Source organism: Amblyomma americanum, chromosome 1, assembly GCF_052857255.1.
Source record: "Amblyomma americanum isolate KBUSLIRL-KWMA chromosome 1, ASM5285725v1, whole genome shotgun sequence".
Taxonomy (NCBI): domain Eukaryota; kingdom Metazoa; phylum Arthropoda; class Arachnida; order Ixodida; family Ixodidae; genus Amblyomma; species Amblyomma americanum.
In genome coordinates, this window is record NC_135497.1 from 100,974,515 (window position 1) to 100,991,118 (window position 16,604).

The following is a 16,604-nucleotide window of genomic DNA, read 5'->3' on the forward strand; positions in this document are numbered from 1 at the left end:
ACGCAGATAATGACAATTTTTCGTGACGATTGCGTATTTAGCGTTACCGACTACTTGTTACAGTTAAATATATTGTCAGTGTCTTACATGCGTTGGGAAGGCAGCCAAGCAACGGCCCAAGCGAGCTGTGCTCGAGTTCCGGGAGCAGTGACAATACCGCTCCAAACGCACAATTGCACTACTCAATCCTATGATCTTACTATCTCACCGAACCGCTGGCTTGTGCATTTCGTTTTTTTTTTGTGTTGCTCTAGTGGCAAAGTATCTAGTACTCTAGCCAGCTAGCTGTGACGTGTACTGCATATCAATGTTAATGACATTAAAAACATCAGTTGGCGTACTTTTATGGTGTTTTTCTTTCGATTTAAATTGAAGACTCTTCGATTCCTACTCGTAGCCTGTGTGTCGCTTAGGAACAATGAACCGCGATTACCATATCATACGACACCATACTATACCGTGCCATACAATATTATACAAATAAATACAATACCATACATGATGCACCAATACATTTACTTTATTAGAACTTCTGTGTACGCTGGCTCATGCCTGTGTACCGGCCACAAAAGCCCTCCTAATCTGAGTTAATGATAGTTGTTAAAAAGCAGTTTCCAAAACGAAATTAGTATTTTATTTACAATACACCCTGCAGCGCCGAAACATTATGGCAGGGGATTGGGTACAGCATAAAGTGACGAATATGTGAAGATTACCACACCAGGAGGCAGGCATGACAAAGGAACAATGCATCAACATATCAATAGAACAGAAAAAAAACTAAAACATGCATGCGCCTCCGGACAAAGCGTACAGTCAATGGTTTAAAAGAACAGTGCAATTAGAAATCACTGATTAGACTTAAATATAAATCTCGTGGATAAACCACAACTTCAATCGGCAACTTATTCGATTCAGAAATACTAAGGGTAAAAAAAAGAATACTTCGTGTAGTTCGTTTCGCAGGCAATTTCGCGTATTTTGAAACTGTGGTCTCTTCTGTTTGAAATATAATGGGGTGGTTTGAGGCATGTAAGCTTGTCAATGCCTGTCGAGTCAGTGTGTATTGCATACAGTAGTTTCTGGCGGTACTTCTGGCGTCTTATGTGTAGCGGCTGTAGTTCGACGTGTTTCTTTATTTCTGTAATGCTTAAGTGTCCGGAGAACTGCCTTGATATAAACATGGTAGTGCGGTTTTGTATGGCTTCTATTTTATCAATCAGGTACGCTGGTGGGGATCCCATAATGCGGACGCAAAATCTAACTGCGGCCTTACCTGCGACTCATGTACCCTAAATTTAAGAATATAAGGGGCAGTCCTAAGGGTTCGTACAAGTAGGCTGAGCTTTTTTCCGGATTGTTTTTTATAGTTGTGTCAATATGGCTAGAAAAGGACAGATCTGCCGTTAAAATAACACCGATATGTTTAACTTCATTTACCGTTTTGAGTATAGAATCACCCAGTCTGTAGGTAGGTTCACTAGTGATTTTAGATTTAGTTGCCTGGTAACATTTGTCTGTATTCAGGCTAAGTTCCCAGTTTTGGCACTAGGAGGCTATACTGCTTAGGTCTTGCTGGAGTGCATCTAAATGATGTTGATTGTAAATGGCTCTGTAAGCAACGCAGTCGTCAGAAAATAGTCTCATTCGTGAGGAAATGTTATATCATTAGCGATACCACTGAGGTAAAATAAAAAGATTAGCGGTCCTAGCACAGAGCCCCGCGGCACTCCCGATGTGATGTGAGCAAAACTAGAATAACTACGCTTTGTGTTGTGTCGTTCAGGTAGGCTTCAATAACCTTGGGTACTTTTGTATCCAGGTTAAGAGTACTCATTTTGTGTATTAACAGATCATGACGTCCTGTATGCAATCTAGGGCAAGTACAAATCAAGATATTTAAATGTCATGTTCTGTTAGTTTGTGCGCATCGTTTTTTTTAAAAGAGGTATTGAAAAATATCTGCTGCAGAGCTTGAAGAAGATGATTGAAGTAGAATTTTTTTTTGTCTAGAGCGTTTTTTTTTTTGGCGCTGCACCAGTCTTTGAACTTTATTAGTCAGTGTTCCATAAACATTGCCTAAATTGTTCAGCGAAGTGCTAATAAAGGGAAAGTAGCACTGATTTCAGGCTGTGAGGGGAGGTGCTGCTCTATGTTTCATGCATCGTGGTTGGTGCTGGGAAGCTTTCTTTTTTTATCAGAAAAGTTAATACAAAAGCTCAAAAATTTATGATGTTGGTCTCGTGCAAAGAACACAGCAGTCTTTTGACAGTAATTCCTGATGGCCGAGTATAATTACATATCATAATGGTATCGCAAGTTTGGTATCATTTCCAGTAAGGGTAAGAAGCGTGGTGGGCGCCACTTTCTGTTTTGTCCAGTTACGAATGGGGGGGGGGGAGCTACTCCTCTCACCCAAACCTCTGTGTTGGGAGTTCATCGGCGTGTTGGCATGCTTGGCGCGCACCCAGCCGAGCAACGCTGACGACGCCTTTAGCACGGCAGGAGACGAAGCCTCGTTAATAGCGCAGCGCACGCCGAGGCACCCTACTCTTTATTACCAAAACAGAGCTCTCGCAGCCATTTCGCTCCGAGTTGACCAATCAACAATGAGAACGGGCGCATCCAATAAGGCAGGAGCCGCTCGTTCCGCGCCTTGCAGCTCCGAGTTTCTGAATGCGGTGCATGTATTTAACTTTGTGAATGCAAGCGTGTGCGCTTTGGTTAAGAAGGCAGTGAGGAAAGAAGGTCAGAACAAAACAAGTTAAATATTATGTTAACTGCAAGTTCAAGAATAGGGCGGTCGGCTACTGATCCGGAGTTTCCGGGTTCGAACCCGACCGCGGCGGATGCGTTTTTATGGAGGCAAAACGCTAAGGCTCCAGCGTGCTGTGCGATGCCAGTACACGTTAAAGATCCCCACGTGGTCAAAATTATTCCGGAGCCCTCCACTACGGCACCTACCTCTTTCTTTCTTTCCTCTTTCACTCCCTCCTTTATCCCTTCCCCTACGGCGCGGTTCCGGTGTCCAACGATATACTAGACGATATACTGCGCCATATCATTTCCCAAAAAGGCCAATTATTATTAGAAGTTCACCTTACCCTTGCCCCAGCAGGAACGCCTCTGAAACTGCAAATTGAAACATTTGGAGTCACGCTACTTCTCCTACGCGATTAATTTAGCAGCTTTGTTGACTAGCCGCCGCGGTGGCGGAGTGGTTACGGCGCTCGGCTGCTGGCCTAAAAGACGCGGGATCGATCCCGGCCGCGGCGGTCGAATTTCGATGGAGGCGAAATTCTAGAGGCCCGTGTGCTGTGCGATGCCAGTGCACGTTAAAGAACTCTAGGTGGTCGAAATTTCCGGAGCCCTTCCCTACGGCGTCTCTCATAGTCTGAGTCGCTTTGGGACGTTAAACCCCCGTAAACCAAACCAAACCAACCAGACTTGTTGACTTGTTTGCTAGCTTGATGCAGAACAACTTGTCTGAATGTATGCCAAGGTCAACTTTATTGGCCAGCGAGCTTCGGCTCTTTAAGGTCTCAGGGTCACCGCACAGCATTACGCGCATGTGTCCAGGCCGAGGTCAAGGGACGATTATTTCTAGTGAAATGCGTGCTCGTAGACAACGCCTATACCATGTGCTATCTGGATGTGTACGCGACGTCGCAACGTGCACACTGCAAAATCGGCGTCCTGGAAGCGTGTAGAGATCATCGAGGTATTCCTGTGAAAACTTACATGCTTGCTAGATGCTCCAAAAACAAGCATTTTTCACGCAAACTACATAAGTCCCTCTTACATCCAGTGGTCTCACATGCGTCCGCCTCTGTTGGCGCAAAGGTACAATTTAGTTCACATAGGCCTTTGAGTGTATCGAAGCAGAGGCATAATACGCTTTCATGGCCAACTTTACGTAAGGTCTACGCTTGAAAATATGTGTGTGCATTAAGCGTTCATGTGCCGGCGTGCCCATTTACAGCGCGGATAGTCGGGGATATGTTGAATAGAATGTTGAAGAGCTGCGGGTAAAGAAAACAAAGTTGCATGAGTCAGTCGTATCGTTGCTCAACGTTTCGCAAAGCAGCAAATAAATTGGCGAGGATACTTAGGCTCCGCTTTGAAAGGTATGACTAGTTGGCGTTAGTCGGTCCCGGCAGCGGCTCCTGTCGCTCGCGCAGATGCGGACACTCTTTCCACATTACGTGAAAGACCACACGACATACATACATTTAAAGTGCAGCCTTAACCGGGCTGTACGTGAATGCCTGCGTGGCCTATGAGAATCGTGTCTCACTCGCTGCCGAGGGGTCAGGGGTTCGATTACCGACAAATTGCCGAACTTTTCCTTTTAGCGCAATTCCTTTACTTCACATACTGACATGTCCTAATGACGTCTGATTCGTATTGCCACTTTGGAGTCACATGTTCTCTACTGCTTTAATCACTTTTCAAGGCATCAACTTCACGCGTGACGCAGCCACCTTTTCGACGAATCCGGATTTTTCGCTCACGGGGACCACAGCTGGCGCTGTCGGATTTTCTGCAGAACAAGACCCTTAACGCTATCGCTTTAAAAAGAATTGCGGGGGTGAAGGGTTTTGGGCGGTGCTGTTCTCGCAACATCCTTAGTGATGCGCACTGCATTATATGCCAACCAGAGCCTTCGGTTCACCTCACCATGCAAGCTAAATCATCATTGTATAAAAAAACAAAAGTTTTTTTTTTTTACTTTCCGCTATTTCTTTCATGCGGCTCCGTCTTTCTTTTCCTTGCCTAGGTGAGCATTACCTTGAGCACTGTTCGAGACTCTTTGATGACTAACCACTTTGTTTTTGAAGTTCTTTGTTTCATGAGCGTAAATTTCGCCGTTCTGTACAATGCCACGTCGTGCTTCATGTATTTGTTTTCCTGTGAATGTGCACATGCTCTGTTGCTCTGCCTTTTTATTATTTTTTAACTTGCCCTATTAGGCCCCAGGCACCTCTCAAGCTAGCTACCCTTGTAGCTTTTCGTCCGAGGCCTACTTTCTGTATTTCAGTGCAAAAAATAAACATTCAATCAAACTCAAAAAGTTCACTTCCGTTGTCTTTTGTGCCGAGCAGATGGCGTCGCCCTAATTCATACTGACGGTGGGTTTTAATCTTTTTTTCCGCATTACGAGCTTTGCGCATAATGGTCTTAGATGCCTATGTGCCATAAAACCCAGACCAGCACAACAATCTTTCTGCATTGCGAAACAAGAACAGAAAGTTTGAAAACACGTCGGTCATCTGCGCGCAAGCCGCATTCAAAACTGTCGAGTCGTTATGCGGGCTTTATTCGACAACACATATCTCGTCCATTTCGCTCTTCGTAGACCTACGGCCAGAGCGAAAAGCTTCGGAACAATTGACACGATACCTGCCTATGGCATCAGCTTCTCTTTCCTCGTTTTCTTTTTACAGCCGCTAGCTAGCCAGCTTTTACCGACTAGAGTAGGAATGACGTAATCACACTGATGTGCAGAGCCTTTCACCTAACTTAGACTAAGGTTTATATCTGGTTCGATTGTGTGCAAATCAAACACAAGTAGTCTTTAAACATACATGACGCTTGGCTATATAGCTACTACTCTAACGTTGTCTGCGAAGAGCCACACACACGAGGGCAAGGAACATTACAGGTTCATTTTTTTAACATTTAGACATCTTTATTTTATATGTCGGAGCGGTTTGTGCTCGTGGATCGTACAGCAAGGCGGACATTGCGTGTCTGATATGAATCAATAATCAGGCGGTTAATTAACTGAAACTAACAAACTTTCTTATTTTTCATTTTAGTGGATGAAGTTATATTGCGAAACTAAAGGCCGTCGCTACTGAAGGTGAACCTTGTTTTTAATATTTGTTAATCGGGAATGGGGTTGGAAACATCGAACGTCAAGACTACTCATTTGGAGGCTCGTTGAGGCCACTTGGCCGCGTAACATATTTATAAAAATGCGTTGCTGCACGTGGTATCGCTGCCAAAATCAAGCCAACTTCTTCTACGTCATCAAATAGTCAAACAGCATTCGTATTTGATGGATAAAAAAGGCTAGTGACGCATTTTCTAAATTTACCAGGCGGGAAAGCCAGCTCTACGAGTCTTCAAAAGCCTACCTTTGGCGTTCGACATTTGTAACCGTATTGCCGATTAAGAAAATTTAAAAACACGGCTCGCTGGTGAAGCCCTTCAATTTCGCAATACAATGCTGCCCCCTAAAGTTTAAAATTTATTTATTTATTTATTTATTTATTTATTTATTTATTTATTTATTTATATACCCTGAAGGCCCAAGTGGGCATTACAGCATTACATGGGGGGGGGGGGGGGGGGGAGCATAAAAACAGCACACTGCATAATCTTGACATACGTAAGTCAGTGAAGCTAGAAGCTAGTGAAGAGGAAGACGATTAACGAGTTACCCATAAGAAGGAAAGCACAGGAGTTTAGGATAGCGCTACAGAACAGATATTCGGCTTTAACCGAGGAAGACGATCTTGATGTTCATACAATGCACGATAATATGACATCAATAATTACGGAGTGCGCAGTAGAAGTAGGCAGCAGGACAGTTCGTCAGGATATCAGAAAGCTATCTCAGGTGACGAAAGATCTGATTAACAAGCGCCAAAGCATGAGGGCGTCTAACCCTACCTACAGAATAGAACTAACAGAGCTATCAAAGTTAATAAATAAGCCCAAGGTAGCCGACATAGGGAAGTTTAATATGGAGAGAATCGAGCATGCTCCAAAGAACGGAGGTAGCCTAAATGCAGTGAAGAGGAAACTAGGCATAAGTAAAAACCAGAATTTGCAATTCGCTGATAACATTGCCTTGCTGAGTCACTCAGGAGATCAACTGCAAATCATGATCAATGAGTTAGACAGGCAGAGCAGAACGCTGGGTCTAAAATTAACATGCAGAAAACCAAGGTAATGTTCAACAGTCTAGCAAGGGAACAGCAGTTCGCAATTGGCAGCGAGAGCCTGGAAGTTGTGAAGGTCTACTTAGGGCAGGTAGTGACAGCTGATCCGGATCATGAGAGGGAGATAACTAGAAGGATAAGAATGGGGTGGAGCGCATATGGCAAGTTCTCGTAGATCATGAGTGGCAGTTTACCAATTTCCCTCAAGAGAAAAGTGTACAACCGTTTTATCTTACCGGTACTCGGGCAGAAATATGGAGGCTAACGAAAAGAGTTCAGCTTAAGTTAAGGACAACGCAGCGAGCCATGTAAAGAAAAATGATAGGTGTAACGTTAAGAGACCGGAAGCGGGCAGAGTGGGTGAGGGAACAAACACGGGTTTATGACATCCTAGTCGAAATCAAGAGAAAGAAATGGGCTTGGGCAGGGCATGCAATGCGAAGGCAAGATAACCGCTGGTCCTTAAGGGTAACGGAGTGAATTCCAAGAGAAAGTAAGCGTAGCAAGGGCCGGCAGTAGGTTAGATGAGTGGATGAGATTAAGAAGTTTGCAGGCAAAGGGTGGATGCAGCTGGCAAAGGACAGGGTAATTGGAGAGACTAGGGAGAGGCCTTTGCCCTGCAGTGGGTGTAGTAAGGCTGGTGATGATGATGATGATGATGATGGTGACGTTAGTTTACAAATGCAGTAAAGAACGTAGATACAAACAAATGATAAGTACACAACACTGCATTCGCTAAGGGATACACAGGTTGATTACATAGCACATAAGCCTTAATAAGACAATACTATACTACGGTGAATTTAGCAACCAAGATGCGCTGAAAGTTTTGTTTGAAAATGGGATAGATCAGTTTCAGTAACTATGTCAGCCGGCAACGAGTTCCAATCTTCTATAGATAATAGAAAGGGTAAGGTTTGACATTTTAGCGTTCGTGCGAAGATGGGTTGTACTTTACGGGGATGATCCGTCCGGGAAGACATATGATATGCAGGAGTGATGCGATCAGCTGTAAATGGGCAGCCACTGTAGCATAAAGAATGAAAGAACGCCGAAACGAGAGAACTTGCGTCGAATGATAAGGTCGGCAATACTGAGAGCTTGCTTTAGTAGTGACACACTTTGATACGGTGAGTATGACGAAAGGATGAACCTGACAGCTTTACTTTGCACGGACTCAAGACGGTTAAATAATGAAACGCTGATTGGATTCCATATTATAGAGGCATAATTTGAAGCTGACCTTATGACAGTAGTATACGCGTGAAGCTTTGTCTCGGATTTGGCAAGATATAAACGACGTTTAATGAGTCCCAGTTTCTGAAATGCTTTGTAAGTGGTGTTATTTATGTGGGCGCTACAACATAAATCAGCACTGAAACAGACACCGAGGTACTTGAAAGAATCCGTTCTATCAACTATTTTCTCCTTAATTGTGTACACATTTGAAGGCGTATTAGTACGCGTGGAAAAGGTCATTAGCTTTGTTTTTGTTTTGATGTTAATCTCCATCTACCATAGCTGACGCCACTCATTTAGGTGCACTAAGTAAGACTGCAGAATAACTACGTCAGATAGGAGGGGGGGGGGGGGCAACTATCTTTCTATAAATTACGCAATCATCAGCGAAGAGTCGTACTTTAGATGACATGTTAGATGCTATGTCATTGATAGAAATTATAAATAGCAAAATCCTAAGATGTATCCCTTTAGAACTCTCGATATGAAGCGTGAACTGCTAGACGAACTCTCTTTAATTTTTGCGCGTTGGGAGTGATTACTTAAAAATTCGTCAATCCAACGGGTAATGTCGTGGTGCAGTTTGAGGTTGTTAACTTTCTTCTTAGTCTTTTATGCGAAACGCAATCAAACGCTTTTGAAAAATCTATAAATATGGCGTCAGTGTACATTAGTTCGTGTACAGATTCATGAAGTTCTGGTGTGAGCTAGATTAACTGTGTTTGGCAAGACTTCTTTTGCCGAAAGCCATGCTGATTGTCAATAAGCACGTTATTGTTGTTTAGATGGGTCATTATGTGCGAATAAAGTGTATGTTCAAGCAGCTTGCAACAAATCGACGTTAATGACATGGGACAATATTTTTCCACATACGTGCTCTCGCCGGATATAAAAACTTGCTCACGTTTGCTGTTGTCCAGTCATCTGGAATGCATCCCGTATCTAAAGACTGTTGAAATATGAAAGTTAGAACGTAGCTGACACGTGAGCGGTACTAGAAGATTAGTGTTGATGGCGTCCGGAACAAGGCTACAATTAAGTGGTAGACGCTCAATAGCATGGGCAACACTATAGCTGCGTTAATAACGACTGGCCCTTATGGTTCAAGAACTAACGGTTTTAGAGGTTCAGGAAAATTAAAAGTCGGCGATTCGGTTGTAAACTTTGCTGTAAAATGCTTGTTAAAGAAGTCGGGCATTGCCTTCGGAGGTACCACACATCCATCCACATATTTCAAGGACGCTCATGGTTATTCTTAGGGTTAATCACATCCCAGAATTTTGCAGGGTAGCTTAGCAAGTCTGGTAAGGTGTGGTAAAAAAATTGTTTTTAGCCTCCTTAATGGTGATTTCGGTCGCAGAAGATACGTCTTTGTACTGTTGCCAGGCGTTGACAGAGTGCACTTGCTCTGGCCTGCGGTACAGTCTTTTCTTTTTGCTGAGGCATTTCTTAACGTCTTTTGTGAACCAGGGGGCGTCAGTTCTCGATTTTTGGGATGCTCGCAGGTTTGATTTCCTGCTCCTTTTACGGTCTAAAAAAAAAACTGCTCTCACAAAAGCAACGTCATTTTGGAATTTTTGCCACAGAATTCTAATTATAACTTTTGTCGTATCTAATGGTTAAATTGGTAAAATGAGACAAGGAATTAAAAATATTTTCAGATGCGCTTGGCAACTAGCTACCGGCAATATTGCGTCAGCTTACTTCAAAAATGCATACTACTTGTTTTTCATTAATGCCGCGTGAATACAATTCGAAGCCAACAAAACTGCGTGCCTTTTGCGCAATCCGATGATCGGGTGATAGTGTAGTTTCCGTAAAATCATATCCTATCTAAATTGATTGCGCAGATTAATTTTATTCTCTGATAACGCCACAAAGAAAAAGAAATTAATATTCGCAGGTCGTTTGCAGTGCTGTCATGACTGCGTGCTTTTCCTTTTTATTAACTGCGTTCAGGTGAATAGCCACCCGATTCTTGGCCGATCCCCCAGTGTGGGTATGTGCCATCTTTTGATAGGCTAACAACAACAACAACGACTGCGGAAACCTGAGCCAATCAGAACGGCGTACGCTGCAAAACGTGTTCCTCCGCCCCACGTCACTGCAGTGACTGCGATGTCTCACACAGTGCAGACGGTAGCATTTGTAAATGAACAAAAACATAGCGGCCATGGTAGTGGCATTACATTCAGTACGTGCATTCGATCCACTGCTCAAGAAACGGACGGAGAACGCAAGGCGCCGTTGCTCCGAGAGTGTGCGGGGAAAGCGACGACACAGTGTTAGAGCGGGCGTTCGGAGGAAAAGCCCTTGCGCGTTATCTGACGGCACACGGACGTCGAGGTGTGGAATAAAAATGATTAAAACTCAAATTATATTGTGACTATGTGGTCGTAGCAAGACTGAAATGACATTATGAGATATAAGGATGCAAAGTAATTCCGCTGAAATGAAAAAATCATGTAGTTAGTTTGGAATAGAACCCATGACCCAATTGGGTAGCCAGTCAGATGTGTTAGTCTGTAAGACATTGAGGTGCGTTCGTTCAACAAGGTTCAAAGAGGAACTTTTGTGTCTTGTGGTGTACCACATAATCTAGTATGCCAACTGATGTATGCTAAATAGGGCGTGTTATTAATAAGTACCAATTAAAAGAAAATATAGCAAATGATCATTAACACCGGCGCATAATACATTTAAGGGAGAGCTTGAGTGTCCCCCTAAATTTGTTCTTGCTTTCCACCTGTAAACACGATTAAAAATCTGCATTCGTATGTATCTACAGTAGCGCATATCGCCAGTAAAATTCATGAGCGCGAAACCACGCAAAACTGGGGCCTCTAGAACTCATGCGGCAGTGGGAATGTTTCTCGCCTATTTTGTTCAAAAGCTGCATGGCAGTCGCTGAGCCTAGCTTACCTGTAATGATACGCCAAAAAATAGCGCCTCTAGAGTTCCGCCGTTAACTGTCTGTACAAGTCTCCAACGTCGACGTTATTTGCGTCTGTAATTTCTTGACGCACGTAAGGAGCATGCGGGGACCTTTTTCGCCGATCGTACCATCACAGAAAAGAAGGTGGAACATTTGATGCAAGGTGCTAAGGGCGCAAACTTCGCCGGTGCGGCCCGCAATCCACCGAAGACCGTCGCTCAATTCACTAGCGAAGAGGCCGCCACTCAGAAAACAAAGGAAGCAGGAGCCCGCCATTACCTTCGCCCGCTGCACGTGACCTTGGCAACCCTCTCGGAAGACACAGCATGCGGAGACAACCTGCGGTATGTAATCCTCGACATTGTACAGGCAGAGCTGCGTCACCTGTTGCCGTCTTCCAACCAGCCCCAAGTAGAGCCCCTCGTGGAAACTGTCCGCGAAGAAGTGCAGCATCCGCTTGACTCCCCATCATCGACGCCTCCAGCGGAAGCTCAAGCCAGGACTTACGCCGCTGCAGTACCCAGTCCTCACCACCGAGGACACTCCCTAAGTCCTCATCGACGTGAACCAGCTGTTTTAGAACGCCGCCCCTAGCCCACGCCCGCCCAGCCTACGACAAGGAAATGCGACAACCACCCGCTGTGCTTCAGTTGAGGAGATGCCCGCCATATATTCTTCGTCACTGCCCGTACCGACCAATCGGTCTTCGTGGTTTTGCCAGCGACCACGACCACGCTCCGGCCAACGCCCGCGGGCAAGAAATCGACGACTATATATCTGCGTAGAGAGGAGTATGCGCCAAGCGGTCTTTCCCGTTCACCACCGCCGTCAACCTCGCGCTTCGTGTAGCCACACCGCAGCTACGCAGCCGCGGTGTGAAGAAGGTCCACGTTTTGTTTTGTTCTGAATGTCGGTTCTGAGTGTAGGAGGGATAATGCCCATGAGACATATTCGACTCTTGTGCAGGTCCCCCAGCCCTCGTTCCGGAAACTAAGGAGAGCAGCACGCTTAGGAGATGAGGTTGCTCACCAGCGAAACGGCGAAGATCCTCCACCGACCACGCCACATGAAGATGTCAAATCCACTACATCAATGTCGCATACAAAGACAAGCTCGACCATGACGCGACCCGATTTCAGAATGACGCCGGCGCCCAGCGAAATCACGACGACGCATCGCAACCACGATCACAGCACAAGACGAAGCCGAGATCGGACTTCGAGGCCAACGCGCGATGCCAGGTCACGAGCAACCGCCCTTGAAGTGGACGGTCGCACAGTTACTGCCTTTGTGGACAGGGCGTCGACTACTCGGTCATCAGTGGACCTTTCGCAGCTCAGCTCAAGAAAGCAAAGACCACATTTGATGGTCCCCAAATCTGCACCGCGGGTGGCCACCTTATTACGCCGCCGAGGCGATGCACTTCGAGAAAAAGAGTAATTGCACGCACTTATCCTACCAGCTTCGTGAACCTGAAACAGTGTTCCCGCGGCTTGATTTTGGCTATGTACTTCCCGAGTGATCACCGAGCGATCACCAACCTTCGGTCGAAGCTCATCATGTCTTCGACGGACGAAGTAATACCTTCTACGACAACACTGAAGCATCACGTTGTTCTGATTGTCCGATCGATCAAGAAGTGAGCGTCCCACCCAGGTCAAGTGTCAGCAGGGACTCCGGAACGGGGGGCGGTCCCCCCCCCCCCCCCCCTCCCTGCCCCCGTCACCCACGGTGTAGTATTGGATTCAACAAACGCTTAAAATATATTTTAATTCAACTCCAAAGACTCCTCAACACTTTCCTGCCCGGCCTATTCCCATCGATATTGATTGTAAAACATTTTATTCGCCGGGAAGAGCTTGGCAAGAGGTCGCGTTAAGTGGTCGAGAGTACATAGCCCTCGACGACTTTGTCAGCCCACTCCACCGCCAAAACTTGCGTTCTGGGGTCAGAGCTAGCCAGCACGGTCTCCCACCGCTCGAGAGAAGGAGCTGTAACTAGATCACCCGGAGGTGGCTCTATTTTGCAGTCCCACAGGATGTGATCGTAGGTAGCACGTTGGCCACAGTGTTTGCAGTTTGGGTTGTAAAGATCTGGATAAATGTGCGCGAGGAGTGATGGGGTGCGTATCGATCTCGTCTGTAGACGACGCCACGTAACCTCTTGTTCTTTAGTAAGTCTTTTGTCTGGAGGGGGGAAAATTCTCCTCTCTAGTTTAAAATGATTGGTGAGATCATGATATGTGATCATTGAGCCCTTCGTGAAATTCAGGGAGCCAGACTCATCCACTGCCCGGTCGACAAAACCTCGGGCTTTATTGTGGGCTGCCTCGTTCCCCGGATTCCCCGAATGGGCTGGGACCCATATCAATTCGGAATAATTTGGTGAGAATTTGGTTGCGTTAAGGTTTCTAAGGGAGGTGTTTGTAATTCGCCCTTTAGCGAAATTATTGATACCCATTTTGGAATCGCTGAGGATGATGCTCCCTTGGGTATGTGCTAGGGCGAGGGCTATAGCCGCCTCTTCTGCCGTTTCAGAGGATTTCGTTTTGATTGTCGCCGAGACGATGTGGTCACCATTCTCGTTCACAACCACAACTGCAAAGGCATTGGTATTTTTGTATTCTGCCGCATCTACATAAAGTGTTGCAGCGCACTGTCTGTATTTCTTATGTAAGGCTTTGGCTCGTGCTTGTCTTCTACCCTCATGGTGTAAGGGGTGCATGTTTTTGGGGAGTGGTTTGATTAGTAGGGCCGTCCTATAGGCGCGGGGTAAGTCTACTTTAGCATCGTTATTCGTAGGTTGAAAGTTAATTCCGAGCCTGGTAAGAATACTCCTGCCAGTTCTGGAATTGGCTAATCGCGCTGTTTGAGCCATTAAATGGGCTTCTTTCAGTTCATTGTAGGTGTTATGTATTCCTAACCTCATAAGCCTTTCATAACCCCAGACGTGAATGCATTGCAAGAAGCTAGCGGCAGGGCTACACTGCCAGGCTATAAAGCATATCTGCCACCTCATTATGATACTAGTAACGCAGCCGGCTCCTTCACAGCCACTCTGGTGCATAGAAATATCACCGCAATTCAACATTTTATAAATGATTCGGAAGAAGATTACACCCTACTTGAAATAGTACCAAGGCAAAAAGGAGGCTCAAATCTCTTCATCCTTAATGTATACAACCCTCCCAGAAACAAAGGCAATGGACTCCCACACTTGTTGATAAACACAGTAAAGCTGGCTGCTAGGGCTCAACTATTAATTGTGGGAGACTTCAACGCTCAACACCCAGCATGGGGATATACCAAAGCAACTCCGAAAGGGAACCTGCTCTGGCAAATCATACAGTCACTAGGGCTCACAACGCTAAACAACCCGAGCGACCACACACGCATGGGTAACAGTGTATGTGTAGACACATCTCCAGACTTATCCCTCTCTAAAAACGTCAAGGACGCAAAGTGGGTCAACACCGGGCAAAACCTTGGTAGTGATCACTTCATCCTTAGCATCACCTTCCCCACGACAAAACTTAAAAACAAAGCAAAAGAAATACGAACCACGGATTGGGACAAGTTCAGGCAACTTCGCGACAAAACAGCTCCAAAGGAGATCTCTAACCTCAGCGACTGGGTTATCTCCCTGAATGAGGATGTCAGCTCCACTAGCGTTGTGGTGCCAGTTGAGAAGGAGGAGCAGATTGCAGACTCAAAACTGTTACACCTGTGGCAGGCACAAAAAGGCCTCCAAAAACGCTGGAAGCAGCAAAAACACAACAAGCGACTACGCAAAAAGATCGCTGAAATCGAGAGGCGAATCGAGGAACATACACTTACTCTCCAAACACAACAATGGAACCAAATATGTGAAAGCGTCAATGGACAGCTCGGAAATAAGAAGACATGGCATCTTCTAAGACACCTGCTCGATCCAGAACAAACACGTCCCGTGCAACAAAGTCAACTGTACAGACTCATACATAAATATGAGGGTACAACTGAAGACCTAATCAAAGAGCTAGCAGAACGTTATCTAAACACGGATGATAGTACCACACAACCAGACTACCGGGGGACTCCTAATCCAAATTTAGACGCAGACATCACAGACGCAGAGGTCTGGTACGCAATTGGAAAACTGCGGACAACATCTGCGGCAGGACCAGACAAAGTAACAAATAAGACTCTCAGGAACTTAGACGCAACGTCGATCGCGGCGGTTACAGACCTTATGAACAAATACTGGCATGCAGGCAACATACCACCAGAGTGGAAACACGCGAAAATCACTTTTATTCCTAAAGCGGGTAAGAAACTCAGCACTGAGAATCTACGCCCAATTTCATTAACATCATGCCTAGGCAAACTCATGGAGCATGTCATCCTCAATAGGCTCCAAAACTATGCGGAGGACATGAACCTCCTACCTGAAACAATGTTAGGATTCAGGGCCCAACTATCTACCCAGGACATTCTCTTGCAGCTTAACAAGGACATAATTGAAGCTGACGAGGGAACAGGAACGAAAGCAATATTGGGTTTAGACCTTGTTAAAGCTTTCGACAACGTCACCCACAAAGCCATCTTGACAAACTTGTCAGAAATCAACCCCGGAGAAAGGACGTACAACTACATCCGATCCTTCCTCACTAACAGAACAGCAGTGATAACGGTCGGAACAATAGAGTCTGCCCCAATCAAACTAGGAAGTAAAGGAACGCCACAGGGCTCCGTCCTGTCCCCTTTCCTTTTTAACCTCTCCCTCATCAAAATTCCCCCCAAACTGGCACAAATACCAGACCTACATCACACGTTCTATGCAGATGACATCACACTTTGGGTAACCAAAGGATGCGAAGGCTACATAGAAAACACACTCCAAGCAGCAGTGGACATCATCGAGGCATGCGCATGGGATTCCGGCCTCACTTGTTCTGAGCAAAAATCTGAACTCTTCGTGATCCGTCGTAAACAAAGAGGTAGGCGTACCACGACATCCCCCCCCCCCCCCCCCGCATATAAACGTCTATGTTAATGGACGATCTGTCAAAGAGGTACAGACCATGAGAATACTGGGGTTGTATTTACAAACAAATGGAAAAATACTGACACACTCACTAAGCTAAAACGCACGGTAGAAGCGACGGCGCGATTACTCCGCCGCATAGCTAACCGCAGACAAGGGGTGAGGGAAAGAGATTTATGCCGCCTAGTGCAGGCCTTTGCGCTGAGCAGGATACTCTATGCCACCGCTTATCTGAAATTTTCGAAAGCAGAAAAGGACAAATTGGATAGCATGATACGGCAGGCCTATAAGGCTGCGTTAGGACTCCCACTAAATGCCTCAGTAGAAGCAGACGAAACTACAGGAACGGCATATTCAAACGGCCCGCGCTCCTTGCAACGCTCTCCTCGACGGCCTTGACGTGAGGCTTTGCGGTACCGCAAACAGATGGCGCCACTGCCGCCCTTTAGCGA